Raw genomic sequence first — 8,843 nt, 5'->3', positions numbered from 1 at the left:
ACTGCAAACATTAACCAACTGATTTTAAAATGGCAGATAAAAGTTATGGTGTTAAGTTGTTAGCAAGGATGCTGCCAACAAAAAGTGTGATAAGTTTAATAAACTCTTTTACTCAAATACGTTCTGCAAAATCAGAATGCAACAGAGACAGTAATCAGATTACTTTAACATTTATAGTAAGAAGCATTTCAACTGACTTGAAAATATGTCGTACTTGTTCTGACTGGATAATTAAACCGGTTCTAAATATCAGTTAGAACTTTATTTGCCCCTCAGCAAGTAATGACCTGTTATGACAGCGTTGCTGTGACTTCATTTGTCCTGGTTTTAATACCCATTAGTCGTGTGTCAATCTAAAAAACAAATCTTTTTTATTTTATTTCTCTGCAGCCTTATAAAAAAGTAGGTCTACTGAGTGAAGAAGCATTTTATATATTTCTGGATCAGTTTGGGAAAAGCAAAACTGAATTTCAATTTGAATATCTAACAGAAAACACATTTTATTTCTCTTTTTTCCAGTTACGATGATACAACATTCTTGCATTCCCACAATTTTGTCTTTCACAATCCATTCTGTCAAGTTTTAAATCATCCTAGTTTTCAAAGAGGAGTTCACATTTGCCTAAATGTGCTTCTTGCAAAGCAGAACCACATGTTGATCAGGGAAAAGAACTCACACAATTGTTCAAGGTATAAATGTTCAAATATTTAATCATCTGGGGATCTTACCAGTCACAAGTCTGCTTCCATATGCTGCAGCGTAAATCTAAAAATAACAGATGTTATTAAAGCAGACTATAACAATATTTTGCTGTTAAAATAAAATAATGCCAACTCAACTCTGGGAGTATTTTCTGAAAACCAGCACAGGAAAAGTTTTGTTAAAGTTGCAGCAACTACTAGCAACTTCACATGACTTTGATGTTCAGAAAGTATTAAAGTAATCTTATAACTTATAAATAAATATAATTTATCTGACAATAAGGTCTGAATTTTCCAAGGAGTTAAAATTGCAAAGAAAGTGAAGGAGATTTTTTTTAAAAATCATTTTAATATTTATTAAAGAATAAATTTGGTTAATGTAACAGTTACCAAAACATTCTGGGAGGAAATGTTCAAAAATCAACAAAGTAAGCAGTAAACATTACAGCAACATCTGAAACCATTCATGTATATACACTGTACAAAATTGCTAATTACTTTTTTAAACTATCTGACATTAAATCAATTAATCAAAACTTGAGTTACATAGAGGCATACTGTGTCCATGCTTTAAAAAACATAATTATTATTGTATTATTCCTTGTGTGACATCATGGAAGAATAAAAAAGAAATCAAACAAGATATCAGAAAGAGAATTATTGACCTCTAAAGATCTATTTAATCTGTTCAAGCAATTATGTGCAAGTATAAATACTGTTGGACTGTCCATCCATTATACTGTTCACCAAATAGATGGGCTTATGGAAATACACTCAACATGTTTGGTCCAAGTAATGAAGTTCAAAAGGTAATTCTAAATACCCAGGAAACGCATGTAAACTTATAACTTAGAGGCCAGTGGGAAAAAATTGTCTGATAATTATTTGTCATTAATCTGAGTGAGATGTTTGAAGAAAATCACTGAACGATGCTGAGAGAAAATAAAACAATTTCCAGGAAGTTTACACAAAGAAATACACAAAATTAGAACAAAACAGACATCCATCACGTGATTCAGTTGGGTCCAGTTTCTGGCTCGAGTGGAAGTTTTGTTTCACATCAGACAAACCCTCTGATGTGAAACAAACCAATGTAGACGGGCACCTGATTACGAACAGATTTTTAGATAATGATAGAGTCACGCAACGTTGCACAACCAATGAGCTAAAGGGAATCTAAAGTTGACCAGTTACCAACGCTCTCTTGTTTTGACCAGCGCAGATGGCTTTCTTATAAGCTCTAAAGTACAACAACCGTTTGGGATGTCAAAAACATTCATCCTTTTTACAGAATAACTTGTTACTTTGAGACAGATTTTTCATTTTGGCTAAACTGGGAGTACATTGTGTCCACATGATAAAATCCAGCTGGTTAGCTGAAGTGAAGTGAAAACCAAAACTTTCCTGGAGAAAGTTGCGAAATACTAAAAAAAGGAAATACGTCACTTATGTACAATGAAGTTTAGCTCTTAAGAGATCCAAAAAATAAATAAATAATTGCTATAAGCATATAAACAAAGCCCCACTGACAGACATCGTTAAAGTTAACATTTTTTTTTTCCCATTACATACTCAGCACATTTTATTGCTGATTTTAAAACTTTCACAACTCTATTCTTCTTCTTTAAGGGAGCTAGTGGAAAAATGAGTTCATCGTTGACGTAATTTGCTATAAGGTGAAACAATTTGCAATGAAAACTTGCTTAAGTAGATACTACAGAAATGCTACCCCCAAAAAACAGCCTGAGATGAATGTGAATAAACATTTACTTTCCGTAGTTGTGGCACTTTGACTTGTATCTGCGCTATTTACTGGATCTTAGATTTTTATTGAAGATTCACACAACAAGGCGTGAGATGATAAAGTCTAGTCATAAAGAAATAAAATCCAGCCGGATGGGCACTGCAGCTGTAGTCAATAAACTCAGATTAAATATGAAGGTTTACTTAATAAGTTACTAAAGCCTCAAATGTCAGTGACCTACATGCAATGAACCTAAAAGGTTTTATATAGCATTGGAAAAACCTATACTGACAAGAGCAGAAAATACTGTAACTTATTTTTATTATTATTATTATTATTATGAATTTATTTAAATTGTTTAATACTGATGTTATTAACAGTAAAGCATTCAAACCTTTTACAGTAGTATTATATGTGGTAAACATGTTATATTGTTAAAATCTTTGCCTACATACCAACAATAAGGCAATAAATCAGAAATCGCATCCATAGAAATGATTATATTGTAATGACAATTGACAGATTTATAACTTTCACAAAGAAGATACAAAATATGAACCATAGTGTGATTCAAGCCGACTCGTTTTAATAGTTTTTCTGTTAGTTCTATATGGCTGTAAATGGTTAAGTTCTGTCCAAAGGACAAAATATATTTATTTTATTTATTTATCCTACTTTATATTTTTACAAGGAGGATTTTAGAGAAACTTGTTTTTGGTCGAGTGAGTCAACTAATGGGTTTCAGTCTCGTTTGAGACCAACCACGGTACAGAAACAGTAGTGCTAAAGCTGGTCTTTTTGGTTCTGTTTGAATTGGTTCTGGTCTGCTTTGCATAATTACAATTCTTTAGCTGTTAATTAAATGCTGTGTTCCCCAAGGCTCAATATACGGTCCCATTTCTTTTCATCTGTACACCCTGTCTCTTGGGGATGTCATCAAGAGACAGGATGTATAACATCTGTCCTTAGTTATACAGATGATACACAGTTTTATATTACTGTGTGTCCTGATGCCACAAGACCCTTAGATCCCATTTTTAACTGCATCTTCGACATCAGCAGGTGGTTAGTGGAAGACTTTCTGTAGCTCAGCCTGAACAAAGCAAATTCACAAGTTATTAGTCAGAGTTGGTTCCCCCCCATCTGGGGTTGTGAAGGACCTTGGTGTTATCTAAAATTTGAAATCACACAGAAATGAAACAAAAGTATCATTCTTTTGACCTAAAAACATTCCAGGAGTGTGACAGTTTCTCTCTCAAGCCAGAGACCTTGATCCACACTTTCATCATTAAAGCTTCTCCACTATCGTCTCATTCTAACCGATAATTTCTGTTTCAGTTCTAGCTAAATTGCGTGTGTCTCCTTCGGTAAAGTGTTTCTCACTATGTGGGCGTGGAAATGGGCAGGAACTGGGATGGAGGTGATCTGCAGTCAGTTATTCTCTGCTTGTACCCTTGAGCAGCCAGTTTCTCCGAAATTTCTCTGGAAATTTGTTCATCGCATTGCATTCACTGCAATTAATACAAAACTCACCTGCATGTGTTTTTTTTTTTTTTTTTTTTTTTTTTGGAAAACCAGAAAGAGAAAATACATAACTTAGGTACAAAGGTCTCCACTTTGGCTTCAGGATTTATTTAAATTATATTTTCAGGGGGGAGCAGGGGGTTAAGCTTTGTATGGTCTGAGTCTAAAATATTTGTCTAATTTTGCTACTGACTGATGTCCAAGCCACACAGGGGTCAACAAATTGGTTTTGATCCCCAGAAGCTCTTTCATTAATCCCTAAAAGTCAAAACAAACCCCTCTGGTGAGCTGTATTGTATTACAGCTACCAGCATGTGGAACCATCTTCCTTAGAGAACCTTCGAAAACAGACTTTTTAAAGCAAAGTCTACGAATGAGTGTTTTTGTAATTGATCTTTATGATTTTTAACCATTTATTTCTTTTAGGAGTCAGTTGACGATTATTATTGACGCTTATTTTTTGCTTATGTATTGAACTTTTTGGCTTTTACCAGTTTTGCCAATTTATTTTACTGTTTTCTTTCTAGCTTACTTATTTCTCTGTGGCTTTTTATATTGCCAGTGTTTTCCATTTCAGCTATAATAGTTTTCTCTGTTGCCATGGTTACAGTTTAGCGGGTGCTCATGGGACGTTTCTGTGGGTGGGCGGGTTTTTGTTCGATGTATGAAAAGAGTTTTCGAAACTAAGATTGATTTATTGATTGACTGATCTATGAAGTAAAAAAAAATGTTCTCATTCTATCTCCCAAAATTCTCTGAAATATTTTTTATCTGACATCAGCTCAATTTTGTGCCACAAACTAATTGACTTATTTGGCTGCTTCTTCAGTATCCGACTTGACTTGCATTAATAAAAAAAAAAGTTGGAAAACTGTAGAAACTGAATCATCAGTGAGTTTAGGGTTTTGTGAGAATATATTTCTCTACACAAATTTGAAAACCTCTTCAGCACCATCTGCAAAAAAGAGAAAAATGTGTCAAAATGTATGAAACCATTTAGAAATTAAACTTTTGACTATATTAACAGAATATTTTGAATCTTGTGAGACAGAGAAATTGTATGAGCCTCTGTACTGCAACAGATTCATAAGTTAAAACTATTTTTATTATTATTTCACAGATCACAGTCATCTTAATAACGAACGCTGCAAACTGCATCCAATGAACAAGCTTCTAGAATAATGTCTCTGTTTTCTAAAACTGTTCCTTTGGAAATTTCTGTTGGACAGTGCCTCCTATTTTGACTGAATCTAGAAACTCTCCAGCCTTAATTGTAAAATGTCCCCACTCCAAATGATGCTGTATTTTTTATTGCTAGATACAAATTCTGCCATCTTTACGGTGATTTATTGATACACCACTGTTTCACATATTTTAAGACTGACCAACACACAACAGCATTCAACCATGAAGAGGAAGGTTTTCAAAACGATTTGTAAACAACAATCCAAAAAGTGTGGTCGTCATTTATATTCAGCAGCCTTCGTTCTGAACACTGGACAAATAAAGTCCAGTGTAATGTCTGATCGTACAGGAGGACCTTTTTGGAAAGGCTTGGGAAGAGCAGACGCGCCAAAAGACACTGAGTTTGAAAAACACGTTTATTCTGTGAACTCCAGTAGCAGACGCCTGACATGCCGATATCTGGAACATAGGTATGTGATAACGTTTACTTTGTGTTGACCAGAACACTACTCATATTTTCATTTGTAAAAAAAAAAAAGAAAGAAAAGTTAGGATTGTGAAGACAGCCAGTCAGACTCAAATTGTTTGTCACTTCAAGCATTAACACAAGGAGTAAAACGGCACTTTAATGCAACCTCTGACGATGGATTTCGAATCTTTCTGTTTGGAGTTGATGAATGTGAAAACAGCCTTTTTCTTTATGTCCAGTTCACAAGTCGATACAGAGGTTGTAACACACATCAGGAGGAATAAAAAGAATAAATCACTCAAGTGGAAGGTAACCTCAAGAGAAACATTGAAGAAATAAATGAAAATTGCTCTGTGGCATTGATTCTTTCACCTCTATAATAGAAGCACCAATGCTTCCCTGCAAACACTGTTCTGCTCAGAGACGAAGTGCGTTTTCATGTGAACTGGTGACTTTTTTTGCACATGAACTGCATTGGCTTATGTTAATTTAGTGATTTGCAGTTATATAGCAGCTTTAACCTTGGCGTCTCTGCAAAGCCCTTCACCGTGTTTCTTATTCAATTGCTTCATACACACACTTCCCTGCATTGTTAAAGAAGCCATGCTAGGTGTTGGCCTGTCTTCAGGAGCAACGTGGGTGGCCCAGAAACTGTCGGCATTTTGAAGGGACAGGTTATCAGTTATACAACTACAAAGGCTTCTCATTTGTATTGAATCAGTAGCTTTAATTCATTCATTTCCATCAAAACTCAGCTAACAAGTGTAGTATTTGGGGGGGAAAAAACAAAAACATCTACTTAAGTACTGAGTAACTTATCAAGTAAATTACCAATCATTTAATATTTAAAAATTACATCACCACACAGATGAAAACATAAAGATAAGTGGAAATTTTGGCATTTTAAGAACAAAAATGTCAATAATTCATGTAAGTAACAGAAAATAGCAAAATAATTTTTCCAAATCAGTTTCTTTCAATAAAAAAACTTATGAAACTTTAACAGAAACTGCAGGTGTGTGTCTGTGTCTGGTGGATTTTGGGTTAAAATGTGTTTGTTTTTCATTCAGTGGGTAGAAAATTCAGAAATTTTACTCAAGTAAGAGTAGCAATACTTCACAATAAAATTACTCAAGTAAAAAAGTACAGCATAGTGAAAATACTAGAAGTATTTTTTTTCAGTAAAGTTACTCAAGCAAATGTAACTGAGTAACTAGTTACTACCTAACTCTGGCCAAACTGCTGTCATGGTCAAACAATATGGCAGCTGTTTGGATGAAGATCAAAGACATTTTGTCAAAAGCTTTTATTGTAAAATATTAAATGAAAGTGAAGAGTCAGTATCTACAGAGTTGACCCTTCACCTTCTCACCTTCTGCTACTCATTCTGGTATAACAGAAATCTATGTAAGCACTGGGCCAAATCTTGACCGATAGTGACCCACTCCGGGCTTCAAAGCACTAAGGTTGATCAGTTTATATGTTTCTGCTTCTGCTTTCACCAAATTCTGCTTGAATTCTTGAGAAAGCACTTTTAGATGATGATTTGATACTCTTCATATAAAGTTACTCGTTTGGATGGTTCTCATCCAAACGAGTGCAATGATTATATCAGGATGCTTCAGTATCATCACCGTTTCTTCTCTCCAACATGTTCAGAAACAATCAGAATCAGGATGATCACATCCATTCTCATTGCTCCTGCAGAAATTCTGTTTGGTCTTGATGTTTTTCTTGGACAGATGCAGATTGTGTGCAATCTTTCTCACAAAACTGTCGCCCAAAAGCCTTCGCCTCTCCTTGTGCATACAGATACGCTCACAGTTACCTTCTGCCAGTGTTGTCCTGGAGTTTGCTTGTAAAGTTTGGACATAAAGAAGCCATATTCGCTGCAAGTGAATTGAAGCTATTTCAGGTAACCATTGCTAACACAAGAAGAAAATGAATCATGAATCATTTCACCTTGACTCTTTCACAGCTTCACCTTTTCCTCTTATACAACTGCTTTGGAATGAAGTTACTTTATGAAATTTCAACAAAAATTAATGCAAAACTGGATGGAAATAAATCATGCAACATTACAGAAGTTTATAAAAACAATGCAACAGCAAGTACAGGCTGAAAGTGGTAAAATGAAGTATTAGTGTATACCAATGTGGTTTATGTTGCATAAACAAACTTTTAATATTACAAATAATTAATGAATGATAAATTCAACGTTTAAAAACTGAAACCTGAAAAGAACTTGGCTATAAAAAGTTAAACCATGCGGTTCTTTCATACTTTTTCTATCTTTTAGAAACTACAATAGTACATACTTATCAAGAAGAAAAATCCAAATGATCTCTGTTGAAGGATTTAAGTTATTCCAGGCGTTTCTTCATTTGATTCTAACTTGGTCAAAACTTAACACTCCCACAGATGATGATGCACTCATGGTTAGCTGGTCAGTGACTTAGCGGTCACTGACACAGACCTGCAGTCAGCTGAGTTGTTTTGTGCTGCCTTAATAAGTAACTACCTCCACTGAATGCTGCACACACAAAACACAGCCAGACTCGGACAATATTCAGGAGTTATTTTTAGGAACTGGATTTTCCCTGCTGCAGTCTGTTATTACTTAGAAGTGAGATGAGATGGAAAACATAAGGTGATGTTGTGGACATGGATATTGTAATGTCTGATCGTACAGGAGGACTTTTTTGGAAAGACCTGGGAGGAGCAGATGCGCCAAAAGACACCAAGTTTGGAAAACAAGTTTAATCTATGGACTCCAGTAGCAGACGATCCACTGCCAACACCTAAACATGCCTATATCTGGAACATAGGTATGTGATAACATCTACTTTGTGTTGACCAGAACCCTATAAAAGATTTCCTCACGATTCGGTTGTGCTGCAGTTTGTAATAAAACTTTGCTGTCCAATCAAAGTCATGCATGCAGAGTCTCATTCCTGAAGCATCACCACACCAACATCTTGAGGACTCTGACAAAAGACGCCACCATATCATTGTAGGAATCTTACAGATGGGGAAAAAAACTGCAGTTTTCATCCATTTTGAGTCATTTTCTCTAAACCTCAGTCTAAATCTCCTAATTGGCTTCTAAATATTGACATATTTGGTTAATCTCGCATGTGGCTTAGCAGCACTAAATCACCAAGTTAGCGTAATCAAACAACGTATGAGCAGCATAATGCAGGACATTAGCAGAGCACT

This window comes from Xiphophorus maculatus, chromosome 23 (genome assembly GCF_002775205.1).
Source record: "Xiphophorus maculatus strain JP 163 A chromosome 23, X_maculatus-5.0-male, whole genome shotgun sequence".
Classification (NCBI taxonomy): Eukaryota; Metazoa; Chordata; class Actinopteri; order Cyprinodontiformes; family Poeciliidae; genus Xiphophorus; species Xiphophorus maculatus.
Note: the sequence above shows the minus strand (reverse complement) of the source record.